This window comes from Limulus polyphemus, unplaced genomic scaffold (assembly GCF_000517525.1).
Source record: "Limulus polyphemus unplaced genomic scaffold, Limulus_polyphemus-2.1.2 Scaffold197, whole genome shotgun sequence".
Lineage (NCBI taxonomy): Eukaryota > Metazoa > Arthropoda > Merostomata > Xiphosura > Limulidae > Limulus > Limulus polyphemus.
The window spans coordinates 686,354-694,896 of record NW_013665807.1 but is presented as its reverse complement, the minus strand read 5'-3'; the positions used below and the strand labels follow the sequence as shown (position 1 = coordinate 694,896).

General features: G+C 30.9%; 1 long non-coding RNA gene across 1 annotated transcript in view; it reads left to right on the top strand.

Moving 5' to 3' along the window:
• Positions 1-8,543, top strand: part of LOC111085000 — a 25,963-nt gene that overhangs the window by 6,389 nt on the left and 11,031 nt on the right. Inside the window, exon 2 of the long non-coding RNA XR_002609868.1 lies at positions 2,056-2,058. This is a non-coding gene — a long non-coding RNA (uncharacterized LOC111085000). The remainder of the gene's footprint in view (positions 1-2,055; positions 2,059-8,543) is intronic.

The following is an 8,543-nucleotide window of genomic DNA, read 5'->3' as shown; positions in this document are numbered from 1 at the left end:
ACACAAGTGCCAAAATACTATAATTAATGTAAGTTTGTCTAAATATTAGATCTTTTTAGACTAATTGTTAGACCCTCCGGAGCTTAAAAAAATGTAGATTTTCTTTAGCAATTATCAGGTATTTTTATCTATTTCTGTGGAAAACAGAAACCTCTAAACATATGCACATGTTTTACCGTCTGTAATATATGGTGAAACTTATCGCAACATTTTAGCGTTCATTATTTTTTACAAAACTTTGACGAATGTTCAGTTTTCCCATGCTGAACGCTTCAATAGATATACTAACATACTACAAAACTATAATACTTTCATGTAGTATTAAGCATGCAATATTGTTTGGAGCTTAATAAGATAAACAATTTTCCAGAAGCGATTATCTGTACATTACACAGAATGACAATTGAACACAACGTTACAGATGTTTTCTGAGTTAGTAAATAAATTTGCACTACATTTTCTACCATCTTTATGAAAGTCAGATCGGTCATTGTGTTACAACAGTTTGAAGACATTATAGCTGAATTTACAAAATACCTTTATATTTACTCTTCAAAGCATCCATACTTATGATTTTCTGGAAAGTTTTCATGTTTCGGAGAACAGGAAATGAAAATAAACTGTACTCCAGATAATTATATGATGCAATTTTAGGCAGTTAATTGTATGGCTGCATCATTGTTAAAGTTACAATCGTTCGTGGAATTTATTCCTGCATGAAATATACAGTTTGAATACGATCACTGATCACAGTTTGTTGTGTTGGTCATACCTTTTGGTACAAGGATCGTAAACATAGGGTATAAGTAGGCATTACTTTTCGGTAATGTTAAGAATGTCTATCTAATAAGAGACTTTAAACTGTGCGACTGCTCAACCAAGGCGTGTAATAACTTGTTGAATTAGTTTCAATCAAGGAAAGTTATTCCAACTGTGATCTTAACAGTTGTATGTCAGGTCTAATTTTTTTTAGTCTTTGCTTTATTAGGACCTTCTGTCCATCTTTCTGTATTTCTTAGTGTTAAGTTATGCTGGACGTAAACACTTTTATTCTAACAATATGAAGTACAAGTATAATAATTTTTTGTGTAAATTTCATAGAAACAAGGGATCGATATATATGCAACCTAGCGAGCTATAGTAGTATAGAAACTTTTAATACTACAAAAAGTATTGAAACAAGAAAGTCAAATTAAAAAATCTGGATTATTAATAATATATAAAACATTTTATCCCTACTTTGGTTCAGACTAACATAATTACAGTGATCTGCCAAAGTAGGGATAACATTTGTATTTTATTTTAAGTAACTCAGTTTTTTAGTTTGACTTTCTTGTTTAAATACTTTTGTAGCATTTAAAATTTTCTATACTACTATAGCTAGCTTGGTTACGTGTATATTGATCCCTACTTATCTTTATAAAATTTTCTTTTTATACTTGTTTGTTTTCTTTTTTATTTGCTATATTTTTGTGCGCCTGCAATACCAAGCTAGGGGCGCGCGTATACCATACAAGATTATATTACTCATCAAGATCTCTACCAACCCACTCTCAAATCTAAATATATGCCCATCGTCTGTTGCATATCTATATACCAGTATCCTTTTCGGTACAAGAAAGGAATCATTGAGACCTCAGACGGAAGAGTTCTGTGAAAAATATTAAAGCAATAAGGTTCGTTATTTTTCTGTATGCTTCATTGAAACAGTGAAATTTTGATTCACTCCATAAAAACATACAGAGCGATTTAGGTGGTTTTATAAATACAATAAACTTTACTTTTGCTCAATCAATACTGTGAAATAATCATTTTTAATATTCAAACATTTTAAAGGTGGTTTTAAGCGGGCGATTTTTATGACCACTATTTTGTTTCATCATGATCTCTACTGTTAAGTACTACTGTGCCTAGCAAATAATATACTTTTATGTGGCCGATTAACAGTATATTAGGTGCTGAAGATCATGTTTATCTATCAAGTTGGGAGAATGACCATTAAAAACTTAAAAATCTATATAAAAGACATAATTTTTGACTGTGATTTGGTTAAAGCCAGTACCAGTTCCTATAAATCAATTCATATCATTATGCATATATGTAAAAAAGGTAAACATAATATAAACCAACTTATCCATTAGGAATATAACCTTTATATACCGAGAAGAAAAATAAAACAGAGTTGAAGAGATTGAGTAATAGACAAGTTGAAAGGTGAAAAAGTTTGGAAAACATTGTATAAAAAAACATTAACATTGTATTAAAGACGCTTAACATTGTCTTATGGCATTTACCTTTGGTTGTTTTCAGTGTTCAAGGAGAAAAGATGTAAATAAAGCTACACAGAAAGCGGACGTATAAGAACTATATCTAAAAATATATGAGTATATTATATACAAAACAGACAAATAAAAATGTGTATCAAGATTAAACCTGAATTCGACCAGAAAAGAATACAAGAAATTATCATTGACATTTAGAAGTATAACATGTTTATGTAAAAACGATGTAAGTACTCCCAAATACAAACAAATTAACACCAAATAAATCAAATGTTTTGGTGTGAATTATCAACCTTGTTTAGACATTTTTGTGTTTTGCAAAGGAGTTCAGCTGACATGCTGAATATATATTTCTTTCGCGTGTCAATATGAAATTATAACGTGTGGAGATAATTGGACAATTGTTGATGTGATTGCTAATTACCAAAAATATCCAATTCGCTCATTCAGGTTTCATCTTTTGGCTCTTATAGCCCCATAGCTCAGCAGTAACTTTAGGGCTTGTAAAGCCAGGATTTGATACCCGCAGCGGGCATAATGCAGATAGCCTACTGTGTAGCTATGCGCTTGAAAACAATCAACAACAAATATTGTGTTTATTAAATAATATCATTTATAACGGTTTATATATAATTGCTATTTTTTATATTAATATTCAAATTCAAGTACATATCGTGTTTGAAAAGAAGACAATAATTAGTTGAAAATATTTGTTTTAACATCGAACAATATCTCAAGAAGACACCTTTCATTAGTAGTATTATCAGACACGTCAGTTCAAGCTGTTAAACTTTTGAAAACATAACTTATTATTCTAAATTTTATATAACGCAAATTGGAGTTTATTTGAGAGACATTTTTATAAACGTAAATATAATAACGACCTATATCTCCAGAATTTAACTTTATTAGCTCAATATTTCGCTATTACAGCTTCGTTAGGAAATAGCGATATCCTAAAGTAAACTATTCCAGTTGAAAATAAATTGAAATAGTTAACTTGTTAGATATATATATAGATAGCCCTTGGCGAAACTGTAACAGAACAATTTAGTTTCAACTGGAATATTTAACTTGTAGGATATCGATAGCTCCTGACGAAACTGTAACAAAACAATTTAGTTTTAACTGGAATATTTAACTTGTAGGATATCGATAGCTCCTGACGAAACTGTAACAAAACAATTTAGTTTTAACTGGAATATTTAACTTGTAGGATATCGATAGCTCCTGACGAAACTGTAATAGCGAAATATTGAGCTAATAAAGTTATATTCTGGAGATATAGGTCGTTATTTCATTTACGTTTATAAAAATAAAATACTATCGTATATGAATGATATTTTAAAAATACTGAATCTCGGTTTTCATGTAATGAAATAATTTTAATATAGACTATACCGTAATTATGAAAAACAGAAGTTACTAAATGCTAATTACACCAGTATTACTTATTTTAAATATATTGCGTAATACGCTTAATTCATAACATTTACAAAAAATAAAGAAAATAAATAAAGATAGAGAGTGAAATTACCAAAGACAAAAATGTAAGTACCTGACACTGAATTTTACGTTTAACCATGTAATTAAAATAGAAGTTAATTTAAGAATAATGCTGTGTGTCAATCTTTCGTGTTTCTATATGGGAACATGCATGACAAGTACAGCTCCTCACGATAACCACCAAGCCAAGTCCGTTTTTACGGAATAAGTTTAGTCTAATTGGCGATAAATAAACTGATTAAGTTGGAGTTTTTCGTTTTTTAAAATTAAAGTTACTGAATATGAGATAAGATGATAGTGTTGTAAAGTAATGGTGGCACAATACAATAAATATGGTTTGTATTTTCCAAATTGGTTAGTAGATATAAAGGAGACATTAAGAAAAGACTGAAATAAAAACAAAACAAAGAAAATAGGATGGAAAGAAAACAGAGTAGTTTGGAAAAGTAAGTAAATAGATCACAGAAAGAAAATTATCATGTTACTATGAGAAGAAAACATACAGACAGAAAATACTCAGGTTAGTAGGAAAACAAAACATAGACATAACAGAAAGTGATAATAATAAAAATCAGTAACACCAAAATAAACGAAAAATTGTGCAGGATATTCAGTTGTCATCTTTCTGGATTTAGTTGTTCGTTTCGTTTCTTCATCAGAACGTGAATTTCAGCGAAGAAAAGATGACCTAGAGGTTAAACCTGTTCTTTGATTCGCTATATCGTTGCAAAAGACTAGTTGTGCTGAATTCACAGTTCATCAGTGTTGCTAGGAAAAGATTTGCTCTGTCATTGAAAGCAATAAAAAAGAAAGAATTGAGTAAAAGCCAGATTCTACGTTTTGTGTACTTAAGTTATTGTTTATTTTCTTGTAATTATTTTTGTTAAATTGGAAATAAATGTGATCTATATTCTCAAACTTTGAAGTAATTTCTTTACATTTATTTTTTTATCATTAAGTCTTCATAGATTTTACCTACGATTACAAACGACTTATCCACCTAGACTAGATATACTTCCGCAATAAGAGTAAATAAAACCAAAATTAAGAGGAACAAATATTTTATTTCTTGCTTTTACAGTACAAATTGCAACATTAAATGTCCCTTATATGACATCATTTTAATGTCCACTGACTGACTGACAGACAACACACTACTGTATGGCGGTGCGAGTGGTTGAAACAGGTGATCCCTCCAGGCGGTCCTCGGCTCCCCTTTCGGGGAAATAAGACAATGGTAACAAACAAATAAGCAAGCTTTGGGTCTTGAAAATCAGAACAAATAGCTTGAAAACAGTTCCAAGTCTTCTCTGAGTTTATACCAACTGACGAGCTATTAACTTAACAGTACTTTCTTTCTTTATTTTATATACAAACCCATTCGGATGTGTATTCTATAATGTCACTAGCGTGTAGTCCGTCAAAAATGAGGGGATAAGTACTACTGACTGTACCACCCCCATCCCATACTATTCCCTCACATTTCATAGCAAACTCAAATAAATAAATTTTGCGAGATCAAGCTTGACCAACAAAGTTTGTTTGTTTGCTTGTATTTAAGCACAAAGATACACAATGGGCTATCTATACTCTGTCGACCACGGGTATCGAAACCCGGATTCTAGCGTTGTAAGTCCGCAGACATACCGCTGTGCCACTGGGGGGGGGGGGCGACCAATAAAGAGGCAGAAAAGTGCAGTTGAAGCAGCCAAACGTCTGTAAATTAATATCGTTCATGAAATGAATTTGTGGCGTATTCATAGAATAGTAGCAATAGCTAAAAATCAGTTAGATTAACAACTTCTAATATATAGAAAAGACAGTGCGTTTTGGTAATACCAAGTTCCAACAATGGCTTTTATGTCATGTTGCTTAGCAACAAAAGTAAACCTGATATTGTTGTTAGTCTATGTACTGAAAGAATAAAATGAAGGCTGGAAAATATTTGTTGATTTCTTAATTTAGAGTCCCGTTTGTTTTTTATTAAAAACGTTTGTGATATAACAGAGAATAGCTTAATTCAGAAACGATTTAAGTTTAAGATTGAATTGATAATTTTACTTTTATGGTAAATTTAATGTATTTGGCTCTAGGCAAGGTGATCCCACACTACGTCTTTACTTTATGCTTACTATACCAACACTCACTTGCACCCTAGTCACTAAAATAGTACTCGAACTATTCTATCTTGATAAATGCAGTTTGGCTTTTATGACTCCAATTTCGGACTTACAACGCTAGAAACCGGGTTTCAATACCCGTGATGAGCATAGCACAGATAGCGCACTGTGTAGCTTTGTGTTTAATTACAAAAAAACAAAAAACAAATCCTATTTCGAGAAATGAAGATAAGGTAAGTGTGATGTGACACGCACTGTCTTTTATATGAGTTAGACATTAACAGCTAATTAACAAATTAATTAATTACTTATTCCATATTCAAGACTGAAGTTAGTTACTTATTCCCTATTCGTAGTTCAAGTTTAAATGGTTAACATCACATGGATCGCCAAGATGTTACACCTCAAATAAGAAATATTATTAGCACTTAAGCATTCCTTTTCCGAACAGATTAGTTACAAAGTAGTATATCGGGTATTCAAGACGTACACCTCCTTTATTCTTACAGGCAAATTGATTACATCTCATTTTACATTTAAACGGTTTGATCATATGGATAGTCTGGTTGTGGCATCTCAAATAGGAATCATTTTAAAGTTTGTGAATTTCCCTTCAAAATAAAGCAGATTGCAGAGTGGCACAAGCAGGCATTCAAGACGTATGCTAACGTATTCAGCTTTGAATTAGGACTAACTAACTAACTTCAGCCTGGTAATTACGAAAGACTACAAATATCACCTTCGTAGCAGTATATTTAATTTATTAGGCGAAAATATATCCTCTGTTAGTTATATTCTTGGATTCTCGTAGTTAAAACACTGGATCCTTTGTTGTAAAACTATGTATTTTCAAAAACTTCAAAAATCTAATTTAATGAATATAATTCTAAATACTTGTAAATGCCAACTATATCAAAAAACATCTATATGTTTGTGGTATTTATTAAAAAATTGTCTCCACTAACAATTACTTACGATCGTAAATGTATCTTGATATTAAATTCGAAATGCCAAGAGTTACTACAAACAAAGATTTGACATTTTTATCTCAATTTGTGAGAAAAACACATAATGATTTTCCCATTTAATATAATATAAAATGACATTTTGAAACGTTAAAATGTTCCTATCTTATGAAACATTTATCCTACAAATTAACTATATTAGGTGCTCGTTTTGATGATGGTTTATATATTGCTTTGTTTTCATACGTAAGATAAAGCAGACGAGGTGATGTAGAATAACATATAAAAAGCACCAGTATAAGCATATATATATTTCCTTTGTCAACAGTTATTAATAGCTACTAGTGGCCGTACATAAATTTGGTACATTTTATCAAGGTCACATGCTGTGCATTAGTACCACAAATGATATGGTGTTTGTTAATGATTAAACATTTTGCGATAGTACGTAATTTTAATGAAATTGACAATGATCTTGGAATTGTGTTGAAACTCACTAATGCATTTCACAACCAGTTCTGTAAATAAACCTGTCTCTTACATTTTTTTACATAATAGATAGTAAGGAGATAATGCAGTGATGATTATTATTGTTTAGCGTAAATATCCCATAAATTGTTCTTATTTTTTTATCAATCCTGTTCTTGTCAATGGAGTAACTTGAAAAAAAAACAGGTGGAAAAAAGGCAAATATCAAAGATTTTCATACAAGAAAAGCAACTAACGAAGTCAATTTTCAGATATTTTTTCTTTGAAACAAAGCACTTACAAAACACAAAGCCTGTACCATGCATTTATGTATATATTATTATTGGGGATTTTCATTGAATAGTCATAGGATTCTTTCTTTTTGTTGTTAACCGCTTAACTGGAGACTGGAAAATTTCAATCTTTGAAAATGAAAGTACAGATATATAATTAATATTCAACAATAAGACTTCTTTGAACATACCATACACAAAAAAGATAAATAGTAGCAGCAGAATACAAGCAATATAGATAATTTGTCAATTTCCAAATATCTTATATCACTTGATTTGCGTTTAGTGAGAATATGTGTTAATTAGATTATTATTATATTAACATGATTATATAATTAAAAATACAAAGACAACAGCTGACATTTCGGTTAAAGAAACATAAACAACAACAATTAAAAAAAATGCGAAGTCCATTCTATCATTCGATTTGCCACTTGTCACTGAGTTATACCAGTTTGAGGAATTTCACCCCTCATCAGTAATTTAGGACAAAGCAGTTCAAAAGAATGAGAATTGGCTTTATATTGTCTGGGAATGTAAATTATATATACATGGTGTTTTGAGATGCCTTTTGCTCACATAATTATCTTATTGTTACGACACCGGAAGTCACGAGACGCTAGTAACACGTCATGAACTTCTAGAAAATTCATGTCTCTTCCTGAAGCCTCGAGATGTGCGGTAGTCTTGTATATAAGACCGCCAAGATGTGACGGCAACAATGTAATTGAATTGCAGACAGAGATAGAGACGGACACTTGAGTCGAGCGCGTGAATTATAGCGTTTGTTTAAGTTATAGCGTGACTGTGAAATTAAGTGTATTGCAAAGTTGTATTGAGAAAGAATAAACTAGTTTTATTTAAGAAGGACTTGTATCGCTAAAGTTTCTTCGGAAATAATTTTTACGG